The sequence below is a fragment of the Uranotaenia lowii genome, chromosome 1 (assembly GCF_029784155.1).
Source record: "Uranotaenia lowii strain MFRU-FL chromosome 1, ASM2978415v1, whole genome shotgun sequence".
Taxonomy (NCBI): Eukaryota; Metazoa; Arthropoda; class Insecta; order Diptera; family Culicidae; genus Uranotaenia; species Uranotaenia lowii.
The window spans coordinates 3056078-3070710 of NC_073691.1; positions in this window are offsets into that span (position 1 = coordinate 3056078).

The following is a 14633-nucleotide window of genomic DNA, read 5'->3' on the forward strand; positions in this document are numbered from 1 at the left end:
CTCAGTAGGCTAGATGAAATAAAAAATTAAAATTTTCTCACTCCAGAGACATTTAGTTCAGAGTTGTGCCTTTGATATTGAATTTCGATTAATAAAGTATAACGTCGATTTGGTTTAAATTTGTTAAAAATAATTTGCGGAGGCTAAGGAATCAATTATAACATCTCTGATTAATTTGAAAAATTGGACATATAAACCTCCCGGATCGAATAAAAAACAAGTGAAAATAATCTCAGTAATTTTCGAAGGAGTCTATTTTTTGTTACTTTCGCTAGAAAAGTTTCCAAAAAGTAGCCGACCCGAAAAAAATGGACCCAATCCCGCCGGATGGGTTGGGATAAATTAATCTCGCGCGAGGGCAAAAGTTTTTCACCCGGATAAGAAAGCACCGGGAATGGTACCTTTTTATTTTGCTGCCGCAGTCAAAAACCCCTAACCAGAAAAAAGCAAATGTGATAGAAAAAGTTTCCCCTCCAAGCGGCTCTCGGTGGCTAGAATTCAGGTACCTTACTGGTAAATTAGTTTCAATTTGAGTTAAGGTTTAACTTTGTTGCACACTTTTAGGGGTTTTCCGGAGTTTTCCAGTTGTCATTTAATCCAGTAGCCGGATAGGGAAACAACAGTTGGCGCAATGACTTCAGGAGATATCACCTTCATTTTATTTTAAATTATATGAACGATATTGAAAATGTTTTTTTTTAACTAAAAGGGGGGTCTAATTTGATCTACGGTACCAATTCAAAAAGGAGAATCTATCGGAAGTTTCATCGTCGCAAAAAAAATGAGACTATTATCGATTATGGGCCTACCTATTGTTGATGATCGTTCGTGGCAACAAGTGGTATTTTTTTACGGTTGTTATATTGACGACATGTGCTGGTATCGCTACCATAAAACATAAAACTCTATGTGTGAAGCATGCCATGAAAATGGCATTTGGCAGATGCTATTCCGGTCGCCATCGAAGGAACTTTATTTTTGTGTCATGCACACGTGTTTTTTTTATCCATATTTACTACAGGGTGTATCGTTGATTGATTCTATTTTCGCAAATAGAAAAATGATGAAAAATCGAGTAGGCGTTGACCAGTTTCATGAACAAACGTCATTCTTCGTACTTTGAAAGATTAATGGATGAATGACCCAATAAGTGTTAAAATCCCAATGATCAAATAAACAAAAATACATCAAAAGTTTTTTTAGGATTTTTATTATATTTGTGAAAAAATAGTGAGCATACTGTGTAGGAAGCTCGGAAGTTTGCCGTTAAGAAAAAAAATAACCAACAAACGGAAGCAAGTAAAAGAACAGATAAAGTGGCATGATTGGTCCCGAAAAATATTGGGAAACTGCTCCAGTATCACAAAGCAACTATTTACTATGCCAGAGAAGAGCTACATACCTACTTACAGGTATAGTCTGGAATGGATGAGCAGTGTAATGAAACTCGAGTGCGAAGCTTCCAACCCACCTTGGCAGTCCTATTTTGGGTTGCCGAAAAAGTAATGGTAAGCTGCAAAATAGATGTTTCGTCTAACAACAGGAAAAAGATAGTTTGGTTTTCCTGATTGTGTTTTTTTTCTACAAATATTGAGTATTCAGTCCTTGAACTTGCTCCGGGGGACACTTGTGATATGTTTGGACGTAGGTGTTAACAAAATGAATCTGTCCCCAATACTTACAGTTACAACAATTCCTGCTTCACTGTACTAATTTTGGATAGAAACTCAAAATGAATGATCAAGTTCTGTTTTTTCGTTCAAGAGCTTCAAAAATACCGCGAAAACGAGTTAGAGGTCGCAGCAAGCCCTGATGAAGAATGAGCGTGTTTTTTTTCGTGAAAGTGCAATTAAGTGGATTGACGATTGTGATAAACAAAATATCTGCAAGAGAAAAGAACCATTGAAACCCCTGTCACTTGCAAATCTGATTACCTGTCAGAAAAAGCGACACACTTTGGAAGTTTCGGGTGAGATTAATCCATTTTTTTTAATTGAAAATATGAGAATAGTTACATAAAAAAAACGGTCTCGCTGGGAATGCTAAACAAACGACCACTTCTAGATGTTGGAGGACTCTACCATGATAAATGCTTGAATCTTGACCCCCCCTCAAGATCAAGCATTTATTCTGGTATATCTGTTCGAATGTTCCGAAAATTTCCGTCGTTGGATTGTTTTCATCAAAAAAGTTCACCCACTTTCACGGATTTTGAAATTTGTTTCAACTTTTGATGACAGCAGATTTGTTTCAACTTTTGAAGTCAACACCTACACTGAAAGCTAAAAAAAATCATACTAAGAAGCTCAACAATGTTAAATACATTAACAATAACATCAATTTGATTTCAGATATGTTAGCTACTGTCTGCTATTTAAACTATATCAAACATCGAGAAAGATTTTGAAAAGTTGTTTTGTGTAACGAAATTTTTCGACACTGCTTGAAGATGTCACTTTGAATTAATTTGCTGCTCTGAATGTGACATCAACAACTTGGTAGGCACTTTTTTTTTGTTTTGTCAGAAGTTGGATCTTTTACTTATGGAAAAGCTCTTTGAACTAAAAGTATCAATTGATTCGGGTCAATTCACATCAAGTATACTCCATCGTTTATCGGGCAAACGGTTGATAGGGTAGGTTGGTTATTAATCGATAATTGATTCTATCTTGTCTTTCTGTTGTTTCGGACAGTGATTCCAGTAAGTTTGTTCACCGTCATTGTTGTACACACATAAATCCTTCAGTAATCAAAATAATTTAATCCCCGGATTTTAATCAACACCCATCTATCCATGTTTGCCAAAGGGTCACAACAACACATTCAAAGTTGCTCTTTTCCATGGCGGAATCCGGTTGCTCCTTGTGTGTTAAATAACTCATGCAAATTTCCCCACGGAGGCACATCCCCTTGCACTTGCACCGTTCACCCAGCATCGATTAAACGAATGAATCCTTACGCTCTGACGCGAAAATCAGATAAGTGCGGTAATTTACTACCGTTCAACTTCTTCGGTCAAAGTTTTTTGTTTGTTTGTTCGTTCGTTTGGTTAGTGGTTCACGTTTTCTGCTTCATCATATGGCCGCTCCTTGTGGGACCAGTGAAGATGTTTTATACTTGAGCCAGGTTTGAGAATGGAAGCGTAAATCTCTGAACGAGTTGAACAAAATCCTTAATTTTTTTTTTATTATTTCAACTCATCAAAATCACCAATATTTCTCTAGTAACTCAAGTCGACTTTGTACGATGGTTGCCGTAGAAAAGTTGCAATTTTTATTTTTCAATTTTGAAACAATCAAGTCGAAAACCTAATTTTGTGCAAGAAAATATCTCACGCAACATCTAAAATTAAAAGGTCGTTCACTAGCCAAGGCGTCTCAATAAAATTGACCTTCTCCAAAGTTCAAACAGGTTGTTTCAGTTGGTTTGTAATCGAAACACGTGCTACCTATTTTAACTAATTTTCATTCAACCTTTAGCACCGGCAACCGGCAACAGCTCATCAATGCCTCCCTACCAGAGAAGTAAACTTCGCCATCCAAATTCGATGGTAAATGTTCCCTCTTTAAAGACGTGTCGGGTTCAGACATGCGAATACCTGTGCTGAAGAAACAATTCATTCCTAGTTGATGCAACGTCCCATTTGAATTTTAGACGTTTTGAAAAAAATCGTTTTGATTTTGTGAACGGTTTCAATTTTAGGTTAATCCTAATTTTCCCACAGAAGTAACAAATTTAAGCTTCTTAAGACTTTAAGCCCTAAGCTATTGAGCTTATGAGACTGTTGTTCGGGAACCAAAAATTGCGTAATTAATTTTCCAGACGGTTCTATTCCATACACTGGCTGAACGCCGTTCGTTTGACGTTTGCCTAGTACAAAGTTTGATTGAATTAAAAAGTTTCTCATTGTTCAAACGCTGGCACAATGAGGCCTAGATATTCTCGATCGTTGTTCAGAGCAAACGCACCAATAAGTGAGTATACGCGGCCCGGTTTTGCTCATTTCAGCGGACCGGTTTTAGGATACACACTCTTACGCGCACCGGGCGGTAGCATAATTAAATTTTCAAATTTAGAATTGCACTGAGAAAACTTTTGAAGAAAATCTTAATCTTAAATTAATACGGACCGAGTAAATTTTCGAAGTCGTCAGTTTTTTTTGCTAAAATTTCGATTAATGTTGGTCTTAAAAGGGCCTGGGGGTTGTTGGCAGTTATTCGACGGGTTAGCTGCTATCCGTAACGTGACGTCAAAGTCTACATCCTGGTTGAACATGCCGTACAGCAGCAGCAATTGCCTTAAGGCCAAGCAGCTTAGACGACCAGCAATCGGGTCCGATGACGGATGCAGCAAGAACTTCTTAGCAATTATCAGGATGTTTGCTTCGCTTGACCTCGTCATCATATCTATAGGACACCGCTTTCAACCGGTGGTGGTTGTTTTCGGCGACCGATTCAACTTTGATCCTTTCGGCAAAGCGTTGAGTTTCCCTTACGGTGTTTCCAATTCCGTGTCACCCGTTTGCTGGATTGTGATTAAAAACTTATTGAATTGTAGGACGACTTGATTGAATAAAATAAGTTCAGATAAGAATGTATTTTCGAATTAAGCTCGGTTTTGCTTTCAAAACGCCGGGCACTTATATTTCCTAACACATGGACCCGAAAAACAAAATTCAACAAACTAAACAGTTCAACTAAAATTCAACTTTATTTATTTATTATATTTCTATTAAAATCATACTTTTCTAAAAAATCTTCAACTTTTTTCTATCCAACGTGCTGACTGAAATAGTTGCTGCTCCGAAAAACTGGGTCCCATTAGTTGCAAACTTATTGAGAGACCTCGTTTCAAAAGCCGAATCGGTAGGGACAGTACTGGAATGCCACCCATATTGGCTGGTTGGATACAAAAATCCTGCACAGCGCACTGGTCTCGATTATTATTACTCCATTAAATCTTCAGCAAGCAATCGTCGGACTTGAAGGGCTTTTCGGAAATATTTCATGGAATTAGTTTTTGTGCAATAAAAAAAAGTTTTTGCCCAAGATGCGATTTTTAACAACTCCGTTGAAGCCCTCGGCTCGTGTATGTATGTCAAAGTGGTTCGCTTCCGTCATACCGAGCCATATTGCTGGCCACTTCGCATTGATTCAGAATCGAGTAAACAACGTCGTTTGTTTAATTCTGCTTAAAACGGTAGAATTTTTTCAGTGCATGTTTGCTTTCGCCCCTTTCTAGTGAGCAAATTTGGTGATTTTGTCGGTCCCGACGGCAACGGCCCTATTTTTCTCACCTTGATACTAACCCCCGGTGCGGTATAGAAGTGATTAACCTTCCCATGCCGTTCGCAAAATATCCGTTTCGGGGAAATTTGTGTTGTAGTTTGATTTCGTTCTCCTGGCTGTAAATGTTAACCGATTTTGATGATATTATATTCATTGTATAGGTAAATTGTTCTTATTACTCAAAATTTTAAAATAAAGTCGATATGTATTACCAAGTTATCAGAAACTGGTTCAGAAAGTAAAAAGTCCGAAAAATCAATTTTATTTTTAAAATGCTCAAAACTTTTGACAGCTTTTCTGTATTTAAGTGTTTCATTGATGTTTGAATTCGTCAAGAATCCATCTATCCGACAGTGTATAGATATGTAGGGGTCCAATGAAAGTTTTGACCGCTATCTCAGATCTTCCGGTAGAAAAAAATCTATCTTTAAAAAACGATATCCAATTTTTGCTTTGCTTAGCTGTATTTCATTTCCCAATGAACCGATTTTCAAAATTCAAATTTCAATTTTTTGACATTAATTTAATCATTATTTTCATAGAACATACTTGGTCTGTCAAAATTCCAAGTTCTTCAGTATATTGGAATGGTGATAAAGAGATTTGAAATGTGCGCTTCGGGTCATATTGACCCGAACGGCATGGGAAGGTTAAACTCGCGAGCATTTTCACTTTGCTTGCGATTGCTGCGGATGCCCTCAACGCAGACAATTTACGCACCTACACCAGACAAGCCCTAAGAGTAAGTATGATGAGCGTCGTAATGATGATTGGCCAACTTTAGCCTCCAGAATTTTGGGCTCGGAAAAACTTTCGCTTTTCAATTACGTAAAAAACTTCTGCCTTACATCAACAGAAGAGATTTAATCAATTTGTTATTAAAAAACGTTTGCATGAATGAGACTGAAATGACATATCAACATCCCCAGGAAAGGACAAACAAATTGAACTGGATGCATAATTTCCATTACCGATGAATTTGAAACCGGATCGAATCTTTGAATTGATTCAATCTCCGACTTCCGACTCGTTCCAGGAAGAATCAGCAGCAGTCGAACCACATTTAACAATTTACACTAAGCAGAACCGGGGGGATGAACCCTGATAAGCGCCATTGATCCCGTATCGTTCGGTATCGTTTCGAACGAGGCGAGTCTCCCTGCCAAATGGGGGAATCTAATATCGAATCCAAAAGAGATCCGAGCTACCTAACAACCTCTAGGGTGACATTGTTGTTTGCTCGGAATTCTCGGAATTGGGTGAATGAGAGATGTCATGGATCAAACATCTGTGCATAGATATAGGCGGCCGGGGTTCATCAGTTTCATTCATGAAATTTTAAATGTATCATTGATTGTGTTGGACGGGAAACACACATCTTTGAAATGTAGGGAAGCACGTTAGAAAAAAAAATTAATTTTCCTTCTGTGAAATTAAAGATTTTCATGCTAGAACTAGACCCATTTTTGAAGGTTTTCACTTTCGGTGTGGTAACTATGGTAACAAAGGTATTCTCTGCATCAATTCATAACGAATCTTTATTGGAAAGTAAGCCTTGAGTTTTGGGTGACGTATGCGTTTTTGTTTTCGTTCATCAAAAATTTGAATCAAATTATAATTTATAGAAATTTATTGACAAAACAGTGAAAAACGCTTGGAGAAGTGACCGGCGGAAGTACTCGAATTAGTTTTCGGCTTGTTTCAGTACGCTGGAGCTTGGTTGGGGGAAGTGATGAGAGTGCATAATACGTCTTGATAATTTTCGGTAATGTTGGGAAGCAGATGTTTTTTTCCCGCTGATGCTTGGCTCGTTTCGTAGTGATTAAGAAGAAATACCTTTTTGGTTCTTTGTAGAGAAAGGGATAAAAAGTGAAAGTAAATTTAAAGATGACATTCCCTGGAATACGTGCAGGAGCTATTTCTTCAGCGGTATGTGAGTGTGGTTGAAGAGAAAGAAAAAATCGGAAACGTTAGGTGGGAATCGAAGAAATGATGAACCGAAAGCCAGCTGGCTGACGTTCCATAATGGTGGTTTATTAGAAATAGGTGGAAGTGTCTTATTTAAAGCATGGATCACTACAAATCTGGACGCATTAAAAAGGGTCTATCTCGGAACTATGTAAACGAAATAAAAATGTTTTGTGCTCAAATTGTAGGGTTTTTACTGCAAAATAAAAAAAAATGGAAAAATAATAAAAAAAATATTCCGATGTTGTTTTGATGAAATTTCGTACTTTTCGTCGAGAACCACTCATCTAAGTTTGGACACCCTATTTACTGACCTGACCAGCGGCCGTTTTGTTCCACAATCTCTTCATCTCTGTTGCATCCCGAGTCGTCCTACCATTCTTCTTCATCTTCTGATTAACAATTGCTCAAAATTTTTCGAAAGGGCGGAATTGAGGGCAGTTGGGTGGGTTGACGTCCTCTTCGACAAAATCCACCAGTTGGCCCGAAACCACTGTAGTACCTCTTCGCTGTAGTGGCAGCTAGCTAAATCTGGCAAAAACTTTACTGGTTCTTTGTGAGATCTAAAAAAAGGGAATAAACATTTTTCAGGCACTCCTCCTTGTAAATTTCGGAGTCCATGGTCTTGTTTTTCACAAAAAACCGGGGTTTTTCGGCCGCAGCTCCAAATATCTTGCCAGATCAAACACTTTTCTGCAAAGTTATTGGCAAAATCGAATTTGAACTTGATGGGGACATCACTCCGACCAGTGGCTTTGTAAAATTTTTGGTCAGGAAGCCTCCTCAAATCAGATTTCGCGATTTTTGAACCAGACCACATCGGGTTTTTGAACGTGGGTGTCCAAAATTAATTTTCGTCTCGCGGCTTCTATCACGTGTAATTTTTTTGGAACAAAACGAATCTTAATGAAATTTTCAGCACTGATAGAGGAAACATTTCCGAACAAAGTACTGTCAAAACATTCCAGATCCGACAACTAGGAGCGCTATGGTATAATAAACAGTGCGTCCAGAATTCTGATGATCCATGCTTTAAACATAAAGTGAAGATAATTCGTGATCATTTTCAGGTACGAGGATGTACCAAGATGAATTAAAAACATTAGATTTGATTTCAATTTCGAAAAATTTATTATATTTACGGCTTATGTTCTTGCTTTCTTTCTTTGATATCTCATGCGAAGATAATATCTGTTTTCAATGGGAAATAAGATGTACATATGAGTTCATTAATCATGATTGGGGAAAGTGTTTTTCGATTACATCTGAAAATGGTTTTTGTTTTAAAAATGTTACTATCTACATAGGATTTGTGGCCCACTGTGACATGTCTATTTAGATATTTTTTGATTCCTTGGGAAAATTGCAGCGGGGCAGAGATAAGTATCCTGATAATTTTAATTTTTTTTTTATTTTACATTAGCAGATCCCGCACGAACTTCGTTTCGCAAACCGGAAGGTAACTGGTAGGTCGTCGGACCGGGATGCTAAAGCATGGATCATCAGAAATCTGGACGCACTGTTTATTATACCATAGCGCTCCTAGTTGTCAGATCTGGAATTTTTTGATAGTACTTTGTTCGGAAATGTTTCCTCTATCAGTGCTGAAAATTTCATTACGATTCGTTTTGTTCCAAAAAAGTTACACGTGATAGAAGCCGCGAGACGAAAATTAATTTTGGACACCCACGTTCTAAAACCCGATGTGGTGTGGTTCAAAAATCGCGAAATCTGATTTGAGGAGGCTTCCTGACCAAAAATTTTACAAAGCCACTGGTCAGAGTGATGTCCCCATCAAGTTCAAATTCGTTTTTGCCAATAACTTTGCAGAAAAGTGTTTGATCTGGCAAGATATTTGGAGCTGCGGCCGAAAAACCCCGTTTTTTTTGTGAAAAACAAGACCATGGACTCCGAAATGTACAAGGAGGAGTACCTGAAAAATGTTTTTTTCCTTTTGTTAGATCTCACAAAGAACCAGTAAAGTTTATGCTAGATTTAGCTAGCTGCCACTACAGCTAAGAGGTACTACAGTGGTATCGGGCCAACTGTCGGATTTTGTCGAAAAGGACGTAAACCCACCCAACTGCCCTCAATTCCGCCCTATCGAAAATTTTTGAGCAATTGTTAATCAGAAGATGAAGAAGAATGGTAGGACGACTCGGGATGCAACAGAGATGAAAAGATTGTGAAACAAAATGGCCGCTGAGGGCAGTGAATGGCCGCTGAGGTCAGTGAATAGGGTGTCCAAACTTAAATGAGTGGGTCTCGACGAAAAGTACGAAATTTCATCAAAACATCGGAATATTTTTTTATTATTTTTCCTAAAAAGTGCAGTAAAACCCTACAATTTGAGCACAAAACATTTTTATTTCGTTTACATAGCTCCGAGATAGACCCTTTTTAATGCGTCCAGATTTGTAGTGATCCATGCTTTAGGTGGAGGTCGACAAACTAGGAAACACTGGAGGGAGGTCTTCGGATAGGTGCTTTATAAGGTCATTGGTCAGGAGCCATTGGAAGCGGACAGGAATAACTTGTGGGTCGTCGTGCTTGAAGCCATGGAAGGTAGACGGGTCGGTACCATGGAAGTTCTGGAAGTTCTGGAGGACTTATGATCCGGAAACCACGGAAGGTCATTAAGCCGGTGCCATGGATTGGGTTGGAGCCACTGGGAGGCGTCAGGTCTCAGGAAGAGCGTCGAGCCGGAGAGCTTCGATTTGCTGTAAAGGGCGTCGAACCGTGAGAAACGGCATCGGTAGCAAGAATGGTGTCGGACCAGACGGAACGATCTTCGTGCGAACCGGAGTAAGGTTGTCATCGAGTGGGGGGTCGATGAGCTGAATGCGATGGTTTTGGCCCGGCACGGTGCTTTGTTGAGCGACTAACAGCGTGTGTTGAGGAGAAGTGTTAGCATTTACCCGATCTAGGTGAATGTAAACAACGCAAAACAACAAACGTAGTTCTGTCTAAGTAAATGTTAAGAGTTTTTCCGTGTGATGACGAGCTGGCAAAAAGCTTGCAAAATGGAAAGTATGTAACGTACAAAATACTGTGAAACACATCATCATCCAATGTCCAGTATACCAAGAAGCACGAACAGACAGCAGGCTGGCAATTAGTCTCAGGGAAGCATTGTCAAATGACCCGGTCGAAGAAGAAAAAAATTTTCTCGTTTCTTCGAGATACCAAACTCACTGCAGAGATATGAAAAAACAATAACAAAAATAACGAAAAACATACGAAAACGAAACGTAAAATCCAAACGAGCCACGGAGGAAGAGGGATGAACCATCCGCACAGGATGAAAATCCCAGAAAAAGAAAAGAAAAGAAAATTGCAAAATGGAAGGGTTTTTACTTATACCTTTTGTGATAGATATTTTCGCGCAATTCGTATTTGCGCTTTGTTGGTATTGGTGTACCAACAGACTGTTGGCAACAGTGTTGGTCCAACACACAGGCGATTCGAAATGTTCCTCAGAAAATGCGTGATGCGTGATGCGAGATCGGTTCGCGTGTTTAGTGTTGCCTTCAGACGTAATCCTATGTCAAAATTTCGGCACTTCCGCATGCTGTAAATTTGAAAAAAAAAATCAGGTTTAGACGATTGGCTGGCAAAGAAAGAATATTTAGTTTTGTTTTTAACTTTTTTAAAGTGACACAGTTGTTTCATGCATTTGCGGCCTATTTTGTTATTGTGGGCTACGCAACAATGAACATCAAGTTTGTACCATACGACATAATTCCTCTAAGAAAACATGACTGAACAGAAGAAAAACAGAAAAATAAGAAAAATGAATTTTCTTATCAATCAATCTTGGAAGCTAGAGAATAGAAATTTTGAAAAGCTAGTTTAAATAAGCTTTCAATTTTTCAAAACTTTACTATAATCAGGTCATAATGATTTTCAATAATTTTATTGTTTGAAATGTACTTCCTAAATTCAAACGAAATGGGATGTATTGCTTAAAAAAAACCTCTAGTACACCGAGAGAATATTTTTTCTAACGCTACGATTGACTGGGAAAATTTTGCATTTCAAAACCAACCGACGAAAAGATTGATACAATGCAGATAGATAACGGCGGCAACAAATTGTCTCTCAATCCTCAATTAAGTAATGGTTCGGCACACCACAAATCAATCGTACCCTATAATGAAGCATTTATCTCCGAACTGTTATGTTTTAATTATCCATTGGGAAAAAATTGAACCGTGGTTATTTCGATGGAAATCAATAGAATGGACGTTGCCGATGTAATCAAGCAAATTCAAAAGATTGCTCAGAACTGTTTTATCATCTAATGGGAGGGGGTATTATTCTATTTATAAAAAAGGAATTATAATAAGCTTCAATGATACCGATGAAGGTCCGATTGTATGCTTGCAATTTCTAACCTAACAAGTACTTGTTATTCCTTTGAAAGGGAATTGTTATCATGTGACCCACTAGTTGTATCTGATAGAAAATTGTTTCGACCTCATTTATATTATTATATTTTCAATATATCATTACCAAACCCAAAAATTTCAGAAAATATGTTTACAAAAAAACTCAATTTAAGAGAAATATGTAGATTTGACACAAGGAATATTTAAAGAAGGTAGTGCCGAGGCAGCCCTCCTCTAGTATTGGTAAAGGCTGAAACGTCACAATCACGAAAAATATGTAAATTTACTAAGAAACTTTTCTTTTTTGATGATAATTCGAAGAATGTGCTCGAAATTTTCCACTTTGAATACATGTTATTGTAGAAGGATTTTTGTTCTTTAAGATGGGTACAAAAAAAGTTGCATTTTCGAATAATTTTTGAATAAAATAGGCCATCGAAGTTCGAAAAAATGGTGGATTTTCACCACTGAAATTTGCAAAACTATAAAATAAGTTCAAAGTTTTCCATGAAAATGTTCAAATCAGTGCATTTTAAGCTCCTCATTACAATAAAATGATCAAAACACTTTTTTTTACACAAAACCACAATCTTTTATTGGCATTTTAGTAAACTGAGTTAGCAATCATGAATTGATGTTAATTGTTCTACATAAGAATTGTATATGGTAAACCGGTTGGATTAAAATCATAACAATCTGTTAAACACTCAATATCTACTATCTACACCTTCTTGAAGCTGATATTTTCTTCATTTATGCACGTTTTAGCTTCTAGGAGACATTGCATTCATTAACAAATTGAGAATAAAACATAATGCAATCTTCGAAGGATCAAAAAACTTCATAACATAGTGAAATAGAGGCTTTACAACAAAATCAAAATGAAATTGGAATTCAAATTTGTTTTAAAACGTGTTTTTCTTTGAAATTCCTACCATTCTCACATAAATTTCCGATACAATCGTTTTTGTGACGTCACAAAAAAAATCCAATATGGCTCTCGACACTACCTTATTTAAATATTCCTTGGATTTGACGTGTTAAGTTACCGTGGAATGAGTTTCAAGATGCCACTTCAAAACCAAAATCAAAAGACCACTTGAAATTTATGGATCAATTGTAAGCTGGAGTAGGCGACGACTTTTGCTCATCGTTCGCGGTTTTCTTTCCGTCCGCGAGAATTTTATAATTTTTTTTTATTTCAGTACGTAAAACAGTCGGGAACTAACTAGAAGTGGCTTAAAGTGAGAGCTGGAAGGAAGTGTAGAAGTGTGCACCGAAAATTTAGAGGGGAATTAGTGTTATTTCATAAAAAGAGCTGCAAACCCGATCAGGAGAGCATATCAAAATAATAACTCAAACGTATCTCACCAAGATATTAACATCTGATTCTGTTATAATTAAGTACTCCAAATTTTCGATTTTAAGTTTCTCTAATCTGAATTATATCTTATTCTGATTGACAAACTTGAATGAGGTTTAGCTCATATTCAACGATCAAGATTTTTTTCGGATTGTCCTAAAATAAAATGATTATATCATATTTTGATATACGTACAACTTTTTCTGAAACACGGACATCGAAGTCAACGGCTCAAACCTTACATTACAAACCTTACATTAAATTAATTGAATCAAATTTTTGGGAAACCAAAAATGGGGCATGGTTTTATCAAATAATGTGGTTTATTGACCTTCCACTAGAAATTTTTCTCGAAGCACTCATATATCGGTAAGTTATAATTTTGATATAATTTGTTCTGTGCAATATCAAACTATGCTATCTGAACCAGATATAATCTTGAAAGGAGCATATCAAAAACTGATATAATTTAGCTATGATCGTATAGATTTTTTGATATAATTTGAGATATTTTAACATCCTACGAGTACTGAATTATAACTCATTTAGATAGGAAAAAATAAGTATCAAAATATCTCATTTTGATATAATTTTGTTTTTCCCTCCTGATCGGGAACCGGTGGCTGCAGAGACGGAATGTTTACACATTCAATTTGAATTTTATTCTAATGTGGAGGTTTGGGGTTGTTAGGGGAAGCGCATGTTGTATGAAGTGTGTGACAGTTTAGAAGTAGGAGTTTTCTCCCTCGTAGAAGACATACATAAATTAATTGTGGAAGCGATTTATTCGACCCTTATGCGGTCTACGCAAATGTATTTTTTTTAGCTCTTATTGCTGCGATCGATTGTTTCTTCCTGCGAATCACCTGTATCTATCCGATTTTTTTTAAGGTTAAATGAATCTAAACATATCTGCTCTAATTCGTTTACATTGCAACTTACTCCCGGTCTTCTGGAAGTGTGGTCCCCAAATGTGAAGGATGAAGGGATAAACACAGGAACATCCTTGAGATCATTCCTTGTATTAAATTGCATGAAACGTTATATTAATTTACCATTATAAACAAGTCGATCTTTTACTAGAAAGGCTATGGTGATTATTTTGATATAGGGAGTTAGACGCATATATCAATATTCAATCAAAGATGTAAAAGATCGAAAGTCTATTTATAATCCCATGACCCTTTTGGTCATGTGGCTATGATTGTGTGGGGCTTATTGTCAATGAAAGTAACCTCGAAATGTGCAGCTGCCATTCTGAAATAAGTTTCTGGAATTCCAATAATTGGAATTCCAATTATTGAGCTAACACTACCAGCACTCGCGATTGAGCAATTTTGATCAAATTGATTAATATTGTTTCTTTTGCGTAACATACTTGTTAGCCCAGTGGGTCGTTGGTTGGATCATACATACATACATAATTGTTAACCTGTCTTTCTTTCGTTTATAATTTTCCAGTTTTTTTTAATTATACAGTTCATTTGACATAGCCTGGACATTTGACAATCAGGAGTCACAAATCTTAGCCAACGTTTAAGGTTAATTGTACTCAACATAAAACAACATTCCAGTAATGGATTCCGGCACTGTTGGGTGTGCTGTGCAGACATCGTTTCTCAA